The following is a 24,332-nucleotide window of genomic DNA, read 5'->3' on the forward strand; positions in this document are numbered from 1 at the left end:
ATCCACCCTTCTGATGGGATCAGTTTAATCCAGGTTTTTTGGATCAAAGTGATCCAAATCCTACAAAAAAGGTCTGAAAAACCCAAAGTAAAGTTTTGATCCGGATCAAAACCAGGATTAGATTACGTGATCTAATCCGATTAGGTAATCCGTTTTTTCTTTTGAAAAACACATTTTCAAGATTTGATCCAATCCCTTATCCAAAATCCTAGTGGATTACTTTTGAAATATCGGGCCCAGGTAGCCCGCAAGGATCACATGTGTTGCCCGCAGGCCTGTTCTAAAAATAGCTCACCATAGCACCACTTACCAGTAAGCTTAATCTAATATTAAAGTAATCTTTTAAAAATGTAAATATTTGCAGAGATATATAAAAATAAAGTGTTGCACATTGATACATTAAATACAGGGTATTTCCTACCCTGTTAAATCATTGTTGATAACTTTTGTATGAATCATTAACATGATGAGTGTCTTCACATGGATGAATATCATTAATTATTACCAAAAACAAAGTATAATTAAAAGTAAATTGAGCAAATTTGTTATTTGAGAAGTGTTTATCAAAATGGTAGCCCCCCCAAAATAATCGGTACCCAAGAAGTAGCTCTCAGTTTCATAAAGGTTGGTGACCCCTGCATTAGACACTAGTGCTGATTCACTAGATACTAGGTATACAAGGTACTTATTTTAATAGTGACTAGTGCCTATTCTGTTGTTACTGATAAATCCATTGATTTCTAAGTGATCTGTCCTAAAAATCTTCAGTTCAATCAATGAGCATCTAGCATAAACCAATACTTTGCCTCCTTAACCAGACAATCTATCTTGCATGTATAACCCAGAACATCAATCACATTTGTAAGGATATTTGTGTTTATATAACAGTTCTGTCTGATTCTAGAATCGGATTGGTTGATAGCCGTGTGATATTCTGCAGTAACATCACGCATACAGCCTCTTGACCCTTGTGTATTACTCCGCCCATAAAGAGTGACAGCAGATCAATAAACTCACAACAGTTTGACAAAAATTGCAGCGGCTGGACAGCATTATGTACTCTTGAGTCTTTTTTTAGTTGAGAATGTAATTGTTTAGATTGCAGCTTTGCAGTTTATTTATAAGAATAGTGCCTTTTTTTAAATATTCATAATTTTTGAGATTCAGTGGATCGGCAGCCATCAGCCTGTCATTCTGAGCAAAATTTTTTTTTTCACATTTCACCCCAGGATGGCGACAGAGATTGCATAATAAGCCCTTAGAGGAGGAAAAACTCAGTGTAATTTTAAACTACAGCTGGACAAATCATTATAAAACTGGTGACTATCTAATGCCCAGTTCACACTAGAGGATTTTAAGCCTGATTTGAGGCCGATTTGGAAGTTAACGAGCTCGCCGACAGATCGGGCTGTGATCGGGAAGAAATCTGCGGGTGCACGGCGCTCGCCGCTCTTTATGTGTGAACTACTGAACAACGCATCACAAGGCTCGCTGACGCGTCGCCGACACCTCACAGACAGAAATCCAACATTTATCATGCTAAATATTCCAGAGCAGTCGGCCGACTCAACCCCACATGTGGTCAGATGTAGTGACGAGCTGCAGCCTATGAGAGAGCATATCAGCATGAGCTGAATGACTGTGTGTTCAGGAGCTCAGCAGAAACATCTGTGATTGGTCTGAATGGGCATCGGTGCACTCGCTTCATTCAGCGTTAGCACAGACATGAGAGTAGGCTATATTAAAGGGTCACGAAACACCAAAACACATTTTTTGAGCTGTTGACAGTCGTATATGTGTCCCACACTGCTAAAAACACTATTAGGACACCTATATTTCACTAAAAAGTGTAAATTGGTTGTTTTTGCGTTATTTCAAGCAAATTCGTACTTCCGGTTTGAAACAAATTTTTAAAGCTGCGTCACGGTCATGACATAATAGCGTGTATTCCAGCGTGCAGACTGGGCGTCTGTGCCAGAGTGTGTCTTATTACGTCTTACAGTGTGATGCATTAATGCATGAGTAAGGCTTGGTTCAAACCAATCAGCGTGCTCTATTGTGCAACTTCATTAATATTCATTACTGTCACAGTGTTTACACGGCAGAGACGCCACGTTGTGTTGGCAAAACAAGCGTGAAGTGTTGCTTTTATATTTTGCTGCAGTGAAGTTTTGTTTTCATTTTCTCTCTGTGAGAGCGCAGCTGGAGTCACGTGTGGATTAACAGTGTACGCGACGCGCGACAACAATAACTTACGTGTCTAAGGAGGATTATTGTTTACCTGAGAGCTGTTCTCATCTGCAAACGCTGAGATCCGGGTTCGCTTGTAGTCTCCTCTTAATAAAGACGCGGCTCTAGTTGCTGGTGATTGTCCTGTCTCTACAGATTTGGTAAGTGAGCGACCAGTGCTCTTTGTTTATTCAGTTTGTTCGTATCGAACTAAGTTAACTATTGCACCGAGTGTAAACATGTTAGCACTACAACCAAACTTTAATCTCGTGTAGGATTTTCACCGCATTTAGTGACCGGAATAACACACGCGGCTTTCTGACACTACCTGCCATGTGCATCTAAGTTTCCGGGAAATGCGGAGGGTTTTTTTCTCTCATTCGCCGTGCGGTAACAAACATTGCATGAAAAATACACGCTTAGAGCAGATCCTCGAATCAAATATCGCGTTTGTCGTGAGGGACATGAATGAATTCCCTGAATCAAAGAGCCAAACTGCAGTTAAAGTCCACCATTTAATAATTTGGCAAATAATTCGACTACAGATGTCCATGTAGGTTAAACACCGTCACTTTCTCCTGTGTGTGTATTTTGACTCTGAAACTCAGCGCGCCTAAATAGACACTCCCACACCCTCCCACTTTAGTTCCTCCGACACTCCCCCCTAAACAGAGCTGGACACGCCCACTTTTCTGACTTTTTCTAAAGTAGAGGTGTGAAAACACCCTGCTGAAACGAGGGGGTTTTATGGCCCTTTAAGAAGCATTTAAGTCTCAAAAGCATTTTATTTTCTCTGCAGTGATGCCACAGAAGAACCAGAGGTGGTGGAGGTTCCTCAGGGTTCAGTTCTTGGACCATTACTGTTCTCCCTTAACACCACATCACTGGGACCCTTCATTCAGAACCGCATGACTGCATCTGATATAAACAGGCATTTTAAAAACCGGTATCTTTATTTTATCTGTATATATGTGTTTTTGGCCCCCTGCAACTAAAAAAAAAAGAGAGAAATTTAGTAGTATTTACAGATATTCAGCTGATTTGTGACTCTTTATTTCCTAAACACTGATGTCTGTTTAATCTCACATGTAAAACATGAAATAATGACTGAAAGGGAATGTGCCATGGGTTGATAGGAACTTTATTAATACTAACAGCCACTGTAACACAAAATAATTCTGTTTTTGTCTTTTCTTTTTTCTCATTTATCTCTTATTTTGATTACAAGACACATTTTAGACTCAGACTCAACTTTATTATCCTGTTTAGGGAAACTAAAAGTTCAGCAAGGTGCCACAACACAGGCAAAGTTCCATGTACACATTAGTAAAATAATACCACACAACTTAAAATACTCCCCACTGGACTCATTAAATGACCTACTGGACGCCATTATAAAATAATTTATAATTCTATTTGTCCTGCAAATAGGAACACTTAAACAATGCCCTGGTGGCAGCAGCTGAAACACAGAGTACAATGGGTGATCCGGGGTGCATAGGATACCTTGAGCTCTCTGTAAAACATAATTACGGTAAATTACCATTGGACAAGTTTGGCCAGGCTGCTTAACTTGCTCTAGTTTGACACACTCAGATTACCGTACCCAGCTATAATGCAGAAAGATAATACAAATTCAATAAATTGTTTATTAAAACAGTGTCATCATAGTGTTACAAACCCGAAATGATGTTGAAATGTCAACATTTTGTCAATAACGACACCTAGATTTCGATGTCAACAATTTCAATGTCCAAACCTTTAATATTTGTTATGCTGGGAGTAGGAGAAGCCTTCCTGTAATCTATCAATGTCTATCTATGTTTGAATTAAGCACATATAGGAGCCATATTACTTTTCATTTAATTATAATGTTTATTTGTATACTGATTAGTTTGGGTTTCACAGTGACGTTTTATGTTTTGGTCACGTGGGCATAACTGGCACCTGCTAGAACATATAAAGTGCTTGCACAATCACACAGGTGTTAGGAGGAGAGAAGGAGAGTGGGGTAGCCGTATTTTTTGTTGACCGCAAAACAGCCACGCAAAACAGCCATGCAAACAGCAACGCAAAACGGCATCACGCAACAACCATCACACCAACGCAATTATCGGCACCATACAAAACAGGTATTCAAAGACACAAATTGCTGTATTGTTTGTCATGCTTCAAGTTTACATAAAGTTTTCCATATAACATCTTGGGCTCAGTGTGTCTGTCTAAAGCCACCAGCGCGACACAAATACAAAGGACCCTCTCGAGCGACTTATAGGAGGCATCAGGAAGTCGCAATAGCACATATAAAATGAGTTCACTTGTTTGGTTTGTGAGTTGTATGTCATAAATCAATGATATTTGGCACGAAATGGGAGCAAAAATATTCATATATTGAGTTTTTCCAATCAATCCCCATCCAAAATACAGAATTCCTGAAAATATTCAGGACACAGATGAAAACCGATTTCTTCCATGAGCCACTAAACTGCATCCTATCAAAACACCTTTCCTGTTTTCATTCATCCCTCAACTTTTTTGCTTCTTTTTTTCTAGACATCCACTTGAATGCTTGCTTGAATTATTCCTACATTATTGCATCCCTCATTTGTAAGTAGCTTTGGATAATGCCAACTGCTAAATCGATAAATGTAAATCTCCCGCAGAATACTCTAAAGAGTTCCTGACAGTTACAGATAAGAGCGCAAGTCAAATATGACTTCCAGTGTTGGTGATAGATTAAGCCTGGCTGGTCTGGTGATAAAGGAGATGCGAGGTTACCTCCAGAAAGGGAAGGTGCAGGATGTATTTCCATGAATTTCCTCAGTCAATTGTGTTTGAAACATTGTCGTAGCCAACCTAAAAGAAAACATGTATGTATGTAATCTATTGTGTAAAGAAGATTTTGAGGAACACAACCTTACATAACCTTGAAAATGATCAGACCAAACTGTAAATTGTTGAGATCTGTCTGCTCTGGTTTGGTTGTGAGTTGTTTTGATCCTACTGGACCCAAACCAGTGCATCACCATGACATTGCATTTGTCAAGAACTTAAATTATTGTACGTTTGTACTATTTTACTTTTTAATATGTTGATGATGTTCATACCAATGACTGTAAAAAATATGGACGACGTGACAGCCCCTTTTCCTATTGAACGCCTTGAGGGCAAAACGCCTGCTTGACGGGCACAAACTGTCGCAAAAGACTGCTGAAATTGGAGCCTTGACATGCGCAGAAGGACTGTCTGATGGAGCCAGAGGAGGAGCCGCGAAAATGAGCAGAGTCGAGCTTCCAACCAAACGCTTTATGTAAAATAAACCACGCCCCCCGAACTTCTCAGCATGCGTTTGCTGTCTTATCAACACAAATGGATGTAATAACGTTAACAAATGTGAGGGTTTTATATATTCAATCGCGCCAGCTCCGGGCCGCAGCGCATAACCTACTCGCGGCGTCGCGGGCTGATTCCGGCTCACATGCGGCAGCGCCGGCTCGCTCGGCCGCCGCATCTAGCTTGATTGACTCGGGCTGGAATCGGGCAGTGAGTCCAGGCATCCGGAGTAGGTCCAGCAGAGGTAGTCATTCTGAGCTCTGAGGGGTAAGTCTCCGGCAGGCGAGAATCTGGCCGGAACTGGCCGGAGTGTATTTTGCTATCTGGGTGGTTAGGCGTGTATCAGCAAACTAATAAAGCCCAAAAAAAGCCCTGACCTTAGCGAATAAACAGTGTTCCACCAGGATCATGTATGTCAGAAACTGTAGTTTACTGCTGAACTCATTTTGTCATGGTAAAATAACACAGAAATCGAATAATAACACTTCAGTCTTCTGCCGAAGCTCAGACGCGCTGCTTTGAGAAACTGTCAATCACAGCTGTCAATCACGATGACACGCCCAGCATTAAATTACTGCTAAAAACAAACTGTTTACAAACATGAAGATCTGCACCTATTTCAGCACAATAACCAGTGCCTTAATCGACCAGAACCATCTTTCGGGACATTTTATTGCAAGTGTAATAATTTTTTTTATTTGGGCTCAAATCTCCTTCATTAACACGGAGGAGGCGGGCTTTATGACTTGTACTGCAGCCAGCCCCCAGGGGGCGATCTAACGGCCGAGACCTTCACTCAAACGCAGGCTTGCGGCACACTTGGTTCATACACATACTGTAGAACTCCTCATTCTGAACAACTTTGACTCGCTAATAAAATCTCTCATTAAATATTAGGCACAGTAAAATATTAATTTGAAAAACATCACAATCCAGTCCAAAGTTTTCACTCAAAATAAGCATATGCAACATGTGATTTAAGATCACTGACTGTTCAAAACTTTAAAAAAAAATTAATTAAATGTTCTTTATTGGTGGAATGATCTTCCTATTCCCACATGCACTGCTGATTCACTAGTATCAGTTTCAGTGAACTAAAACCAATCTCTTCTGTGATCGCCTGAACCTCTGTGAATAAAACCTCACCACAGGGCAACCTCAAAACATTATACAAGTCTGAGGCTGCCTCACACAGGTGAGTGGTCTTCACAAACCACCTGAAGAAAACACACTCTTTCTATCAGTTAGTTAGACAATCTTTCTAACAGTTAGGGTGCTTTCACACCTGCCTCATTTAGTTCGGTTGAATCGCACTAGAGTTCATTTTCCTTCTTGGTGTGGTTCGTTTGGGCAGGTGTGAATGTAGCAGTCCAAAAAGCGGACCAAAAAGGCGTACCGAGACCTGCTTGAAGAGGTGGTCTTGGTAAGCTTTCAAACGAACCCTGGAGCAGTTCGTTTGTGGTGAAAACATGATCCGAACAGAAATAGACCCAACCGCAAAAAAAAAAAATAAGCCGCCTTTTGGACTTATCCAGCTGCCGTAGGCCAATGCGCTGTGCATTATGGGATATGAAAGAAAAATATTTGTTGACAGCAGTTTACCAATAGAGAGAGAGAGAGAGTGGGGTTCGTGCGTATATTCGGAACAATATCTTAAGCATAAACGTCAGACATCCTTTAGACTGATTAGAGCTGACTCCAGACCTGTGAAACGGATCAACAATCAAATAGAACACACACACTTAAAGTATAATCTGTTTCTTATCCAAGGCTGAGTGTACTGTCAGCCGTCTTTATCGAAACTGGTTAAAAACTGGTATAATCTACATTCAGGCAGTTATATTCTTACTATACAAAGTCTATTTTGAATAAAAAGTAGAATCACTTTAAAAGATTTAACCGTAAATATAGAAAAATCACTTTAGACATTTTAGACAGTATTAACTCATAGAAATAACAATAGAAACAGTTGCTTCCAGTCCTCAGCCCTCAGTTCCACTCAAGGTCTCCATGACCTCTGACCTAGTTTGCTGGCTCCTGAAAATAGGTATAAAGAGACAAGCAAATGCACTGAACATTCTTATATTAAGCAATGTGTTAACTTATTCATTAATTAAAATCAATTCACAGTTAAATACTGAGAAACAGGATGATGAAAAGGATAAACGTTGGTCCATGATGAGATGGACTGGAAAACAGAAATCCGAATCCTTCAGTATAGTTTGTCTAAAGTGATGTATACAGCCTGTATGGTATACTTTGAGCAGGGATACAATCAGTCAGCACAGACATTTTGTATCTGCCGGTTTTGTTTACTTGCGGGAGTTCATTGGCATTTTCCCGCACGTGAATTCTGACCAATCGATAAGCAGTTTAAGAACTATGTTGAACAACATCTGGCCAATGAGAGATGTGGGTTTTGTCAGATGACTGCATTTTGGTTCTTTTTCATCTGGTTTGGACCAAAGCCAGCAGTGCGGTGTGAAAACGACCCAAAGACTGCAGAAAATGTATCACTTATTGCCCTTGGTCCAGACCAAATGAAGCAATCTACAGATGTGAAAGCACCCTTACACAGACACTTGCACCAGCTTTTAGCATGTTTGCACTTCTTGCAAGCATTCCAAATCTAAGAAAACAAAAAGAAAACACTAAATTTATAAATTTAGTTTTACAGAGGTGAGTGGGCCTGACAAACCACCTGTAGAAAGACTTTTGTTAAAAAATCAAACACTCCCCTCCTTACTCCAGCACTGTTCTTAGCACGAACAGTTCCTTTGTGTAATCAGCACTTCCTGTGTGTATTGCCTCTTCTTGTTGAATCGCTGAATGCCTCCTCAATTGTAAGTCGCTTTGCACAAAAGCCTCTGCTAAATGTGTAAATGTAAAATAAAACAGTACAATGCTATTTGTACACATCTCTAGATTAGTACTTATTAACAATTTATCAAGTGATACTAATAAAGCTGAACATCTGTACAGATAATGGCAGGGTCGTTTACAAAGCGGTCATCAAAAATACCAAAATGGAGGGCAGTCTCGAGCAAAGCATGGCTTAAGTCGACTTTTTGTGAGCTCCTGTAGTAACCTTATTATTTAATGATTAATTACAAATAAATATATGCTGATGATCGAATGAGGACGAGACAATACCCATGCTTTAATGACAACATTAAAATATCCTAATATGGGATTGAAACTTCAAAAATTCAAGTATGATGGCTCTGGGAACCCGCGGCCTAAAGACTCATCTGGAAAAACCAATCCAGCCAAACCCACCTCTCCAGCCCAGGTGAGCATGACGAAATGAACATAAACATTGACGTGCTCATACACTACGGGCAATTTACTTTACTCAATTCACCTATAGCCATGTCTTTGGACTTGGGGGGAAAGCGGAGCACCTGGAGGAAACCCACGCCAACACGAGGAGAACATGCAAACTCTACACAGAAAAATCAAATGACCCAGCCGGGGCCAGCTGGGACTTTTTTTGTTTAGAACTCAGAGATCCCTTTCAGACAGCTTCCTCCTGCGTCCACAGTTACTCCTGTTAGATGTGGTTCTTCTTCTTGGTAGTTTGCCGACATTACCCTGGACACCGTGGCTCTTGATACATCAGAACAGACTTGCTGTTTTGGTCACAGATGCACCAACAAGACGTGCACCAACAAATTATTCTCTTTTGAGCTCTGATATGCCACTCATAATGTTGTGTGCTTTTAGTGGTGGAATGTGCGATCAATGAAGATTGGCCACCAGGCTGCTCACATTTATCCATGAAACCTCCAACACTACATTGTCCAGTGTTTCAGTTTCATTGTCCAATCCCTTTAAGTCAGCAAGAGTTACTGAAATAGCTGCACCCTCGTTCGTTTGCTCAGTGCCTGACATTGAAACATTATCATCTTCTAAAAAAATAAGCTGTTACACATGTAGAGAGTGCATTAACATTTCCAGTAAAGACCATTTGCACATTATCGAGAGGGTACATCGATGATAAGAGGAGACCAGACTGGTAGAACTGAATATAAAGCCGGCCTAATGCAGTCAAACTGGTGTGCGCTGGACCTCTTCAAAACCTGCGTCAAGCCAACTGAAGATCATCAGACCAAACATTCAGGAACATATTCACGTAAGTTTGACTTTTTATTCAAAGTCTTTTCACTGGTTTGACACAATTTTCACAAGAAATTGGGACATTTTTAAAACTCTTAGGGTAACACTTTACAATAAGGTTCTTTAGTTAATGCATTTACTAACATGAACTAATCATGAACAACACATGTACAGCATTTATTAATCATAATTAAACATTTACTAATGCATTATTAACATGCAAGCCCATGCTTGTTAACATTAGTTAATGCACCATGAGTTAACATGATCTAACAACGAACTACTGTATTTTATTAACTAACGTTAACTGCTGTGAACAAATACAGTAGTAAATGTATTGTTTATTGTTTGTTCATATTAGTAAATTCATTAATTAACATTAACTAATAAACCTTATTGTAAAGTGTGACCACTCTGAGTTCTTATATCACACAACAGATCATCAAAAGTGCACTTTTTTTTAAACATTTCCAGTGTTGCCAACTTAGCAATTTTGTTGCTAGATTTAGCAACTTTTGCTACTAATCTAGCAACTTTTTTTTTTTTTTTTCAAAAAGCACCTATAGCAACAAATTTAGCAATTTTTAACATTCGTTGACTACTTTTAGCAACTTTTTAAAAGTGACTGAAAAGAGCAGCGGCTCCAGGCTTCACTCAGTATAGTAAAATTGCTAGCTCAGAACAAACGTAAAAGGGAAAATTAACCATGTTTGCAGTGCATATGGCTTGTAATTGGGATTAAGTAAATATTTGTTGAGTAATTTAACACTAAATTGTTTGATGGTGTTAATTTGGAAAGCCAAAACTCTAGCGGGTGCACCAGACGCATGAACACTGGCTCAGTAACCAAAATACGAACACCACACAATGGTTAATGCTTCCACTGACTCTAAACTTCATTTATTCTCCTCTGGACAGAAAGAATGGAGCGTCAGCGAGTGTCTCTCTTTCTTCTCCTGCTCTTCTGTTCACCGTGTCTGAGTGAAGGGAAAACTTTCTTTACTCATCTCGGCACACTGTGCGCAGAAGACTGCAAGCCTGACGGCGGCGAATACAAGTGCAAGAGCACCGATGAAGACGGAAAGAGCCAAAGCATGTACTGTTCACCTCAGGAGAACGTGGACTACTGGGGCAGACAGTGCCGAGCCGACAGCGTGTGTGCTAAATATGGAGAAGACTACTGCTGGTGCAGGATTAACATCTTCAGCTGGGGATTCTGTGGACTGGTGAAGGAGGACCAGACCCTCAGAGATGCTGTAGAAGACCACCACAACACTTCACATCGTAACAGGAGAGACCGAAAAGTGGTGCAGGTCATTAATGACCAAGATATCAACCAAAAAATAACGATTTCAGTGGAGGACGCTGAACATGACTTTGCACTGAGCAATAGAGATTTGAGAAGAGAGGCAGAAGACCTGATGAATCACTGGGATAATTCCCACCTGGTGAACCAGGCACATTCTAATCTGATTAAATCACAGCATCTCCGAATTGACATGCAGGGTATGATTAAAGACAATAATAAAAATAAGAGATACCACAACCTGCAGGTCCAGATTAATGGGGTAGCGGGTAGAAAAACCACTTTGTCTCAGGTCCTTGTTCAAGAAGGTGGCGCCCCGGACCACTACATCCGCACAGCCTTTATACAAAGCATGAAGGACCAAGTTCGGGTTTTCATTGATGTTGACGACCCTTAAAGCTATTCATAAGTAGAAAAGAGTGATTTACACCATAACAATCACATTTTCTCAGCAAGCACCAATTTGTGCAAGACAGCTCATGTACTGCAGTGGTTCATTCCTTTATTTTACAGCTAAAGTAAAAATAAAAATCTCTTAGCTGCCATTCTGCTTTGCTTTGCTGCTGCTTGTACTGCTCTCTCAAATAAAGGTTGATTTCATGCAAACTTGGCTTGTTTTGTCAATGAATCTCTCTCAATCCTTTTTTTAATAAACAATCTTGATCCATGCTAATTTTGTAAACTGTTCCTCACCATTTTAATGATCAGATCACGTTTATCTGAAAAAGTTTAAGAAGAGGTGAAAATTAAATATGCAGTTGTGCAATTATGCAGATTTACTATGTATAAGATTGACAGCTGTTGTTGCGTTATGCACAACATATTAACTGTATTTCTGTTTTAATCATGCACACAGGCTTTGTGAAGGTGCTTTGGAACAATAATTATCGTGGTTTTATGCTTTGACAATGTCCACAGTTTAAAAATATGGATTAAAATACAAATTGAATATTAATTCTATTCAATTCATGTTTATTTGTGTCGTATGCGGTGAGCCACAGGGCAAACGGGTAACACCAGAAAAGCCATCCACACTGAGGTATGTGCTCAGTGTGAGGTAAAAGCTGCCAGCTGGTAACACTTTTGTTTTAAACCCTTGCTAAATAACTTTAGCCCACATATACAGTTGAAGTCAGAATTATAAGCCTGAATTATTATTATTTTCCCCCCATTTTCTGTTTTGTTTTTCTCAACACATTTCTAATCATAAGAGTTTTAATAACTCATCTCTAATAACTGATTTATATATTTCGACTAAACCTGACGAGACGTCTGAACTTTCTAAACTAACTGTGTATCAAAGACATCAAAGACTGGATGACCAACAATTTTCTTCTCTTAAACTCTGACAAAACAGAATTATTACTTATTAGGCCTAAATCTTGCACACAGCAGATCTCGCAACTCAACCTACAAATAGAGGGATACAAAGTTAGCTTTAGCTCTACTATAAAAGATCTGGGTGTCATATTAGACAGCAATCTAACTTTTGAAAATCATATATCCCATGTCACAAAAACTGCCTTCTTTCATCTGAGAAATATCGCTAAATTACGAAATATCATATCCATCTCAGATGCAGAAAAGCTAGTCCATGCTTATATGACTTCGAGACTGGATTACTGTAATGCTCTATTTGCTGGCTGCCCAGCATCCTCTATTAACAAACTTCAATTAGTACAAAATGCAGCAGCCAGAGTTCTGACCAGGTCTAGAAAATATGATCATATAACCCCAATTTTATCCTCCCTACACTGGCTGCCTGTTAAGTTTCGTATTGAATTTAAAATATTACTTCTCACCTATAAAGCTCTAAATAATCTAGCTCCTGTTTATCTAACCCACCTTCTGTCTCGCTACAATCAAACCCGCTCTTTAAGATCTCAAAACTCAGGGCTTCTGGTAGTACCTAGAATAGCAAAATCAAGTAAAGGAGGTCGAGCCTTCTCTTTCATGGCTCCTACACTCTGGAATAGCCTTCCTGGTAATGTCCGAGGCTCAGACACACTCTCCCAGTTCAAAACTAGATTAAAGACCTATCTGTTTAGTAAAGCATACACTCAATGCATCACCTAGCGGGTTCCACACAGGCTTCTGCATCTTGTTTATATACACTATGAACAGCAGCTACGCTAATTATTTTCTTTATTCTCTATTTTCACCTGGGGATACTCATCCTGAGGTCCTCAGATTATGCGGAGTCACTGATTGGATCCAAGACCAGCGACGTGATGATCCCAAGGATTCCATATCCGGGACCAGGCCATATCCTGAGCTGCTGCTGCGCTGATGGTCGTAGGGAGTGGAGAACATGAGTCTGATTCCAGCGACGCTCCAGGGACAGACGAGTCTTCGCTGAGGCCATCTTCCAGCCTAAACCACGGCGAATGAAGCTCTGCACAAGACTTTTGGCCAGCGGAGAAATTAAAATGGTTGTGCCCAACTGAGTCTGGTTCTCTCAAAGTTTGTTTTCTTCACTCCCATCAGGTGAAGTTTTTTTTCCCTCTCCGCTGTCGCCACTGGCTCGCATGGTTCAGGATTGGTAGAGCTACGCATCGATGAATTTGCTCTTTAGTGTTTGAACTCTCAGTAATGATTATATCACACTGAACTGAACTTAAACACTAAAACCTAAACCACACTGTTCCAGTTACTATGACCATTTATGTGAAGCTGCTTTGACACAATCTACATTGTAAAAGCGCTATACAAATAAAGCTGAATTGAATTGAATTGAATTGATTTATTTTATCTTTGCCATGATGACAGTCAATAATATTTGACTAGAGGTTCAAGACACTTCTATACAGCTTAAAGTGACATTTAAAGGCTTAGCTAGGTTAATTAGGTTAACTAGGCAGGTTAGGGTAATTAGGCAAGTTATTGTATAATGATTGTTTGATCTGTAGACTATTGAAAAAAACTATAAACTGTAAGGGGCTAATAATTTTGACCTTAAAATGGTTTTAAAAACTTATAACTGCTTTTATTCTACCTGAAATAAGACAAATAAGACTTTCCCCGGAAGAAAAAAAATATTATCAGATATGCTGTGAAAATTTCTTTGCTCTGTTAAACATCATTTGGGAAATATTTAAAAAAGAAAAAAAATCAAAGGGGGGCAAATAATTCGACTTCAACTATAACTCAAAAGCTTAAACATTTACTTTAGATTTTTTATCCATCAAGAATAATTTTTCCATCATGATTGTTTGGTTTTTAATAATAAATATATATTTTTTCAGTAAAAAAATTTTTTTTTAATTGATAAAAAATATTTGTGACCCTGAATAAAAATGGTAGTTAATTTTAGTAATAGCCCAAAATATGTTAAATAGGTTAAAATTGATGTTTATTTAATGCCAAAAATCATTAGAATATTAAGTAAAAAATCATGATCCATGACAATATTTTATAATTTCCTACTGTAAATATATCAATTCTCAGTTTTTCTTTAGTAATGTGCACTGCTAAGGACTAAAAACCTAAAAGGCAACCAAAAAGGCGATTTCCTCAACATTTCGATTTGAACCCCCAGATTTCAGATTTTCAAATAGTTTTATATCAGCTGAATATTGTCGTATTGATGGAAATCTTACTGATTCAGCTTTCGGACATATAAATGTGTGAATGAATCTCAATGTGAGTGAAACTGGCACTTATGACTGGTCTTGTAGTCCTGGAAAGTGTTGTGAATACTTTAAATTTTCAATAACATCATTAAAATTGTCTTTTAAATTGCTTTTAACTGCATCTTAATAAGAAAACAATGCTTTACTGCTTGTAATTATTTGCGTCTTTATGATTAATCGCTGAATAGCATCGCTCATTTGTAAGTAGCTCTGGATAAAGGCGTCTGGCTTAATGAATATACATGTAAATGTCATGCAAAATGTAAATAGTGACAGATATGAAAATAACAGTCAAATGTAAAGGCTAATAGTACGATAGCTGATAAAGTCAAACTGTCACGAACGCCATGCGATTCTGAAGGCTCCTGATATTGAAGGTGTTCTAATGGATGACTTTTACTACTGTATAAATGTCCACAGTTAGAGAAGTTGGAGATAAAATCTGTGTAGCAAAACTTGACTGAGGTGCTAATGAATGGCATGATGAAGAATGAGGTATATTGTGTAAAGATGACTTTGAGGTTCAAGACTTTACTTGACTTAAATATGAAACTCACATTTACATTCATGACATGATGCCAGCACAGTGAAAGTGGGAGGTGCCATTTTGTTGCTAAAATGGACCTAAAGGGGCCCTAATATGCCCTGTTTTACAAGATGTAAAGTTAATCTCTGATGTCTCTAGAGCAGGGGTGGGCAATCTTAGTCCTGGAGGGCTGGTGTCCTGCACAGTTTAGCTCCAACCCTATTCAAACAGACCTCCCTATAGAGTTCAAGTGATCTTGAAGACACTGATTAGTTTGTTCAGGTGTGTTTGACTAGTGTTGGAACAAAACTCTGCAGGGACACCGGCCCTTAAGGATCAAGTTTGCCCATCCCTGCTCTAGAGTGTGTGTGTGAAGTTTCAGCTCAAAATACCACACACATATTGTTTTATAACTCTTTTAAACTGCCCCATTTATGCTTTGATCCAAATTGTGCCGTTTTGGTGACTGTCGCTTTAAATTCAAATAAGATTGTGCTCTTTTCAGAAGAGGGCGGAGCTACAAATTCTTGCGTGTCAGCATAGTGGCAGATTTAAAACAGGACTAACATTATCTCTGTGAAATAACTAAACAATGTCAAAAGAGGTCTCTCTTACCAAGGAAGTCTATGGAGACTTCAGTGTTTACTTGTGCTTCATCTAAGGCCCCGTTTACACGAATACGTTTTAGTTTGAAAACGCATAAGTTTTGCTACTTCATCCGTCCACACTACACCAGAGTTTTTGAGCACTGAAAACAAAGTGTTTTGGAAATGCTGGAGAGGCCGTTTTCTTTCTAAAACGCTGCTGCTCCGTCTCAGTGTGGATGAGGGAAAACGGAGGCGGGGCTGCTGAGATTCGCTACCTGATTGGGGCTTTTGTGTCATTGCATATCCTTCCCTTATTCGTCAAGCCCCTATCACATGACTATAACACATGACTTTAACGTTTCCGGAAAACAGCAGACCAGCCTTCACTGTAAACAACATGGACACAGAAATGAAAGTGGTGTTTGCACTATTGTCCGCTAATCTCTCGCTAATCGCTCGCGTCTGTCCACAAAAATACCTCTCCTGCTTTCTTTGCCATCACATTCGTTGTTCAACCGGCGTTTGTTGACTAACAATAACCAAATGCTGAGCGAGACGCATGCTTCCTGTTTACACTAGAACGAGCATGCCAAGAGTGCGCGAATGGTCACATGATATACGTTTTTGGTGGCGTAGTGTGGAGGGAGATATTTTCAGAAATGCTAGGTGAAACGCTAGTGTGGAAGTGGATCGTTTTTGATCTAAAACGCCGTTTAAAAAAAGAAAAGTTTTCGTCACTGACATTATCTTAAGCACTATAAAACTCTAAAGGCGGACGGCTGCTTCTCACTCAGGGCTGTTTCCATAAATAAGGGAGAGATCGTCACTTATCGACTTATTTTGTATTTTGAAAAGTACTTGTTTAGTCATGTGGTCCACTTATAATTGATTATTGTTATTTTTGTTTGTGGTGTGTGCTGGAATATCAAGCCAATTTCATGCGTGATCAATAAAAAAAGGTCAGGAGTGGGTTTTCTTCAATGGCAAAATTATTAGTAATTTATTAGATACAATGGGTTCTGTGATACATTACCCTATTGCAATACAAAAACTTACATTCAGGAGGTTCGCAACTAACTTACATTTTCATGACTCCAGCATATATACATAACTGATATTAACTAACAGGTGGAGTTTTGGTGTAACGTCACTTATTAGTCATTCTGCAGTTCTTTGGCTGTTGCACCCAAACATACTTCCTCTTTCTGCAACCCTTATCTGCATACCAGATCTGAACAGTTAAGTGTATCTTTAATCTATTTCACAACTTCTGCAAGCATCGAGCTCCTTGTGACATGTCTAGACTTCTTATTTGACATCAGTCTGGAACAAGGGCCGCCGCACTATATTTATTCTTATTCTGCTTAATCTGTGTTATTTCCCTCTTGTCAGCGGTTCCTTCTAAAAAGTATGCAGAAAAGTAAGAAAGAAGAAATATGCTTGGTCATTATATGGTATCATACAGAAGAAAAAGATTGATTAATCTGTTGTTAGTGTAAAAAAAAAATTCTACCATAAAAGTAAAGACACAAAAGTAATAAAAATTAAGACTTTTTTTCTACATAAAAAACCTTGATGGCACAGTGCAAGTTATTTATTCTGTAAGGAAAGAGTTCCCTTATTTCCTGCTTTATTGAGAAATTGGATCTATATGTTTATTTGTTGACAGGAGAATTCTCAGAATAGCATGTTGTTGATAAATCCTACACTGTAAAAAAAATCGCAATTTTACGGTTTATTTACGGCAGCTGGGATGCCGGAAATAAACCGTAAATTAACAGCTGTTAAATTAGGACCTGAAAAGACTATTGATATATGGGACTTTGTCAGAGCTTGACGGGAACTTTACAGTTCATAGTTCATGGATCAGTTTCTTCCTCCATTTCACAAGTGTAAGTAAGTGTGAGTAAAATGGCTGTCTCCTTGTTTTCTCTAGCATGCAAATTAAGTATTTGTGTTTTGTTACTTGTAACCGTTTGTACTGTATCTGGTTAACTCTTCATATTGTCATATCAAGTCTAAAACTACGTTGAAAACGCAACACTTGCCGCTTTGTTTACGGATTTTAAAGGCATTTTTTGAGCTTGCAATCCTCTGCTGTTTGTCATTGCTGTGGTCACCATCAGCTGTTCTTACACACGTGCGGTGGTCGAGTTTGAAAATAGTTCAGTTAATTCCACTGGGTGGAAAATTGCGGCTGACCTAATGCCTTTATCTCAGCGCCCCCAGTCTTCGCTTTCGTTCGCGACAAAGCCCGCATCATCTCAACACCCAGCTCGTTTGCCTAGAGCGCCAGTTGAGCTTGCTTCGGCCCTGATTGTGTAAATTAATACAGAATGCGTGTCATGGTTAAGCGCAGAGGAATATGCTGCTTTTTAACTGCATTGCTTTGATGCGTTCCTGCATTGGACTCAAACATACACTGTGACTACATCAACAATGTTGATAAGCCGTGGTGGGCTTTTCTCTTTGTCTCATGCTAAACGCAGTCAACCAATTGCAATAGACTGTATCATCGGAGCAATCAGCGCAGATTAGTATCGTGCTAAGGCAGGGTTTGGGAACAAATGAATTGCTGAAGGGATCATATGGGAGTCGCTAGGATAATTAGGTGAAAACAAATGCTAATTATAAGACAACGAAAGTGTTTTTTGAACTTGCACACATATCAGCCTGTTGTTGGAGACACCCAAAACCAAAATATGACCTTTTTTTAAAGCATAATAGGGACTCTTTAAACTAAAAAGTAACTCGCGTTGCATTTTTAAAAATGTAACTCAAATATTATTACTAAATTTTTAAAAGCAATGCATTAATTTACTCGTTATATAGATAGTAATATTATTACATAACTTACATTAGTTGTAATGTGTCACGCCCCATTCACACGGAGCGTCACCTTCAATGCTTCCCATTCACTTTTAATGGGTGACGTCAGGCGTTGCCGAACTGCATTGTGGATCTGTCTGCGCCGCTTCAGAGTAGTTGCACACTGCAGAAGTTGGGACTTGCTCAACTTTTCAAGTGCCGATGGAAGTATCAGCCAATCAGATCGCTGTATGCAAATACACCAGCTCAGACAGTAACCTATTGCTGTCTTATTTCATTGGCTGACACTGCTATGACGATTGCGTCAGCCCCAACTTCAGACACACCCTCCGTCAAGCGTTGACGCTGAGGCCCTGTGTGAATGGGGCTTTACCCTCAACACTGCAAACTAGAGATTGTGCTTTCGAAATACTGCTTCATGAATCTACGAATCTTTAGATACAGATTAATGCTTTGGAGCATGTATAAAATTAGCGAGGTCATGTGATTTCAGTAAACAAGGCTTCATTTTGTCATTACTGTTTCTAAACTTTCAGTAAATGTAAAGGATCTCCGGTTGGGGTCGTTCGAAACATGAAACATTTTAAAGAAATAAGTACTATAATTCATGCACACAGTATATTGTAACAAAATAGACGAATCACTTAATATTTCCAATCAACAGTAACCTGCTTTAGTTAATAAACAAAACACAAAATAACAACTTTGCACCCGATGCTGAACCCCCATGCTAATTGTTACCGACTGGGTAGAGTGACAGAGGACAACAGGAGGTAAGATCCAATATGCAGGTTTATTCAATGTCAGGCAAGCAATGGTCAAATCAGGTGCAAACGGGTATGTATAGACAGTCCAGAATCGTAGTCGATATACACAGGCAAAAGGTCGAAGGCACGCGGCTAAACAGGATAACAAGGGTACAAGGCTAGGATCGAAACACGGAGAAACAAGACAGGGAGAAATGCTTCGTAATGTCACACTGGGAAAACAAGACTCTGCAAACTGGTAGCGTCAATGAGTGGCTTATGAATGGAATGATATCAGTCTGTGACAAGGATCAGCTGGTGCTTGCAATCAGGATAGATGAATGAGCAGGCGTGTGTGTCTGGGAGCAGTGCATGTATGAATGTGTAGTCCTGGGGAATGCGGAAGTCCTGAGAGTTCGTGTGAGAACCAGCGATCTCTGGAAAGCAATCGCTGGTTGTGTGACACTAATAATCAGTTCGCAATATGAAACCAATTTTTCATCTTTGTACGACTCAGCTTATTTTCATATTATTGTAAATAAACGACAGTGTCGACACTGACAAAAAGTCAAGAAAACAAACTTTTTAAGTTGCTTTAACTTATTTCAATAAGTTAATCAGGTTTGAACTACTTTAAGTTACACAAAGTTGAACTTAACATTTTTTGTCAGTTTAAATGACTTAAGTTGACATGACCAGAAACGTTCATTTGACAACTCAAAACTCTAAACTTTTTACAGTAAATACAATATAATTTAACTTGATTCTTTATTTTTTGCTTAATGCTCAACACCGAAACTTTATTAATCTCTCAAAATGATTAAATAGCGTTGCCATTTGAATATCTCAGTCTAACATTTTCAGTTCGGACAATTTGCTTATTATCTAAAGGGTACATCGATGATAAGAGCAGGAGACGCATTAATATTCACAATGCCTCATAACTGTATATAAAGCAACAACAGTAACCCAAGAACAATCCAGCGAGGTGTACTCTGGTGTGGACTTCAGAGCCATTTTCAACCTGTGTGAGCTGAAGATTATCAGACCAAACATTTAAGAGGTACGAAAACTTTTGCACACAAGTGTTAAATTACTGCTTACTCTTACTATTAACCTCATTTATTCTCCTCTGGACAGAAAGAATGGAGCGTCAGCGAGTCTCTCTCTTTCTTCTCCTGCTCTTCTGTTCACCGTGTCTGAGTGAAGGGAAAACTTTCTTTACTCATCTCGGCACGCTGTGCGCAGAAGACTGCAAGCCTGACGGCGGCGAATACAAATGCAAGACCACCGATGAAGACGGAAAGAGCCAAAGCATGTACTGTTCACCTCAGGAGAACGTGGACTACTGGGGCAGACAGTGCCGAGCCGACAGCAAGTGTGCTAAATATGGAGAAGACTACTGCTGGTGCAGGATTAACATCTTCAGCTGGGGATTCTGTGGGCTGGTGAAGGAGGACCAGACCCTCAGAGACGCTGGAGAAGACCATCACAGCACTTCTCCACATCGCAACAGGAGAGACCGAAAAGTGGTAGATGTTATTAAAGATGAGAATAAAAAAATAATAATAACACTTTCGGTGGTGGAAGCTCCAGGTCAATTTGCTAATAGTAACAAAAAATTGAGAGAAGAGGCAGCAGAGTTGATCGATCGCTGGGATAATTCACACCTGGCAGAGAAGGGAAAATCCAATCTGATCAAATCTGATAATTTCCGAATTGACATGCAGGGAATGATCAACGATAAAGAAACAAAAAATAGATACTACAACATGCAGGTCCAGATGAACGTAAAAATGGAAAAGACCACAGTCTCTCAGGTCTTCATACCAGATGGAGTTCTAGTTCCAGAGGAATACATCAAGACAGCCTTTTTACTCAGCTTGCACAAATCTGTCCGGGTGTTCATTGACGTTTCATCGATGTAAAGCAACTTGAGTTATTTACACAGTAGCCACATTTCAGTCCACCAATTGTTATGTGCGTTATGAAACAAAGCATAAAAAACGCTTATCGGAAACGTGAAGATGCGCTCAACTGATCAGAAAAAAGAAAATCAGCAAAAAAACTAATGATAATAACTAATTTACCGAATGAACTCTAGCATGTGCATCAAAACAGTGATGTGATTTAGTTTGAACAGATCATGCGATGACAGAAATGTGCATAACGGGGCGCATTAATGAACAAAGCAGCATTTTCAGGACAATGTAAAACATCTGAAATGTTGATTTGCTCATTCTGAAATCCTTCAGCCAAAGTCTGTCATCACAGAATTATTAATATTCTATTATTATTACCTGCAGAACTGTCTTGAGCATCGTGCAACTCATTTATCAATTTAATTCATCTTTATTTCTATAGCGCTTTTACAGTGTAGATTGTGTCAAAGCAGCTTAACAATAAGGATACCTGAAAGGGACGTGAAGGTGGGGAAAAAGCAGGTGGGAGAAAAAAAGAGTGAGAGGAAAATGTTTTCTACGTTTTTGCATTCAACCCTCCTGTTTTTGCTGGGATGTTCCTGTATTTTAGCAGACTATCCTGCTATCATCCTATCATTAAGTATTTCCCATATTTCTCCTATTCTTGAAAGCGTGTGATTTGAAATGTCAGCATTCACTTTTATTCAGCAAAGCTGTTCGTTGATCGACTCCCTTCCTATGCAACCTCTGAATCAGCAAATGCATGTATAGGCGCTGACTGACGGATGATAAACTGATCCCAGATCAGCTTCTGTACACGCCATTTAAAAAGGAGCTGAAGTGCAGGACACTTTGGGATTCCGGTATGTGTTTAAACAGACAAATGAACTTAAAAAAATGTAAACATGTCCGTCCTGTGTGTTTTATTTTAAACACAACTAATTTGCTCCTAAATGAGCATCAACAGTTACTGAAGTAATGGAAAGCTTTCATTAGAGATCTGTGCATTCTTACAGTGACACCTCTGTTATCAAACAAAACAAAACGAGAGATTCATTTGCTGCTCTTCATCTTGTTTGATAACAGAGGTGTCACTTTAAATGGTGTGTACAGAAACTGATCTGGGATCAGTTTATCATAAAGACCACATTCATAAGTCAGCGTTTAGCTATAGGGGAATTACCAACCTACGTCCATAAATCCAGCCATCATAAGAGCTGAATGGATTTTCAGCAAAAACAGTTAAATATGGTGAATTAAACTGCGGACACTGAGTGCTTAGATTGATATGTAAACGTGTAAGTCCACACACCTTGCCGTACATGTGCAGTTCTCTGTCAGAATTCAGTTGTGTTGCTTGTTGATGATTAACCAGGCCTTGTACAGCTTTGTCTTCTTTCCTTGTCTTTGGCCAGGCAGAACTTCGGTTTTTAGGACCACATAGTGTTGAATCTGGTAGTAATGGAGCATTATTTCTTGCACATGACCTCACAGGACAACATTGTAGTCATCCAAAGACTTGTAGACCTTTAACTTCTCTCTTGTAAAATCACATGGAGTTTCAATGAGCTAGTTGTATACTTCGAGCTGGATGCTTGGCCATTTCATCTTATCCAATATCCATTAGAAGGGGGCTATAAACATTAACACTATAACGTTTATTTTGCCGAAAAACTGCGCTTATCACTGGGTGACGAGCTGTTATAATATGCTGAGAGCATTATGTAAATAATATATATATAATATGTAATCAATATAACTTATCTTAAATACAACAACAAACTCTGTACCACATTGGATGTCATTCCCGTGTTGTAAATGCTAGCCCTCCTGTTTTTTCTGCAACCTCAATGCGCATCCTGAACGTTTACAAACTGGTAATTAATCTATTCGCTGATTCAGAGTTTGCATATGGAGGGAGATGATCGATGCTCAGCTTTGATGGAAGTGACTGAAGACATTTTTATATTAATTTCAATATGCTTTCAAGATTAAAAATATAGAAGAAATATGGGAGAATACTTAATGACAGTGGGATAGAATGGTAAAATGCAGGAGAATCCTGGAAAAATGGGTGAATTGACATGTATTAAGTCAACTTGAAGTGTTTGTCGAACAACAGTTTTCTGATGGAACAGAAAACCTCTTTGCGAGTGAACGCAAAAATTTTAAATCTATAGATTTTTTCTATCACTCACTTTTTTTTCCTACCATCTCATCCCTTCCGAGTCTCCGTATAACATAGAAGTTCTAGTAAATTGAATTGTCAGTCCAGTTTTCAGAGTTGAAGTTCAATGTGTTTTCATTTTTACTGCTGAAAGTCCAAACACTGAAAAGCAAATCCATCGATGCGCAGCTCCACAAGTCCCAAACCAAGCAAGCTAGTCGCGACAGTGGTGAGTGACAAACTTTACCAATTGACAGAAGTGATGGAAAAAAAACCTCGAGAGCAACCAGGCCCAGCTAGGCACGACCATTTCTCCTTGGTCAAACTATCAGAGAGGATAAAAGGCCCACAGTGGCTTCTCCTGATAATGAAAATTCAACATTTTTCGTTTATAAGGAAGTGGCCACTTTGTTCATGCGATATCCTAGTTTTGAGCATGATAATTAGCATCTTTAGATGGAAACACAGCTACTGACAATCACACTTTCTCAGCATGCACAAAAAGTAAAATCACAGAGAAAGGTATCCTAAAGTAATCTCAAGTTTTACATTTATTTGATATTTTTATTGCTAGTGGGTGCGGGACTCTATACTTCATTCGTGTAACTGTGGATAGCAAAATAAAATAAATGATGAAATTATGTTGAAGGTGTCTGACTCTGATTAATTTATAGTTTGACCGTATAAATTTAAAAGTTTCTTACCGTATTTAACAGCTGTAAGTTCAGTAAAATCTCTCTCTTGCCATTCTGTCCTGCTTTGCTGTTGTTTGAACTGCTCTCTAATAAAGACTGATTTCAATATGTTTTGTCATCTGATCTAATAATTTTTTTTATTACACAATAATGATGAATGCTTTTTAATCTTTTAATCAATACATAAAATAGTTTTTAATGATTTTAATTATCAGATCACATCTTTGAAAAAGTTACTGTC

At 38.9% G+C, this 24,332-nt stretch overlaps 1 long non-coding RNA gene across 2 annotated transcripts; it reads left to right on the forward strand.

Moving 5' to 3' along the window:
* Nucleotides 1-6,495: 6,495 nt before the first annotated feature.
* On the forward strand, nucleotides 6,496-22,822 carry LOC100538255 (uncharacterized). 2 transcript variants are annotated; one of them, XR_015521557.1, is made up of 2 exons: nucleotides 6,496-9,697; nucleotides 10,600-11,593. It is a non-coding gene; the product is annotated as an uncharacterized LOC100538255 (long non-coding RNA). The 2 variants fall into 2 exon arrangements; XR_015521556.1 differs by lacking the exon at nucleotides 10,600-11,593 and adding an exon at nucleotides 20,448-22,822 and having other exon boundaries at nucleotides 9,442-9,697.
* The last annotated feature ends 1,510 nt before the right edge of the window (nucleotides 22,823-24,332 follow it).

The sequence above is a fragment of the Danio rerio genome, chromosome 22 (genome assembly GCF_052040795.2).
Source record: "Danio rerio strain M-AB ecotype USA chromosome 22, GRCz13ab, whole genome shotgun sequence".
In the NCBI taxonomy this organism is placed as follows: domain Eukaryota; kingdom Metazoa; phylum Chordata; class Actinopteri; order Cypriniformes; family Danionidae; genus Danio; species Danio rerio.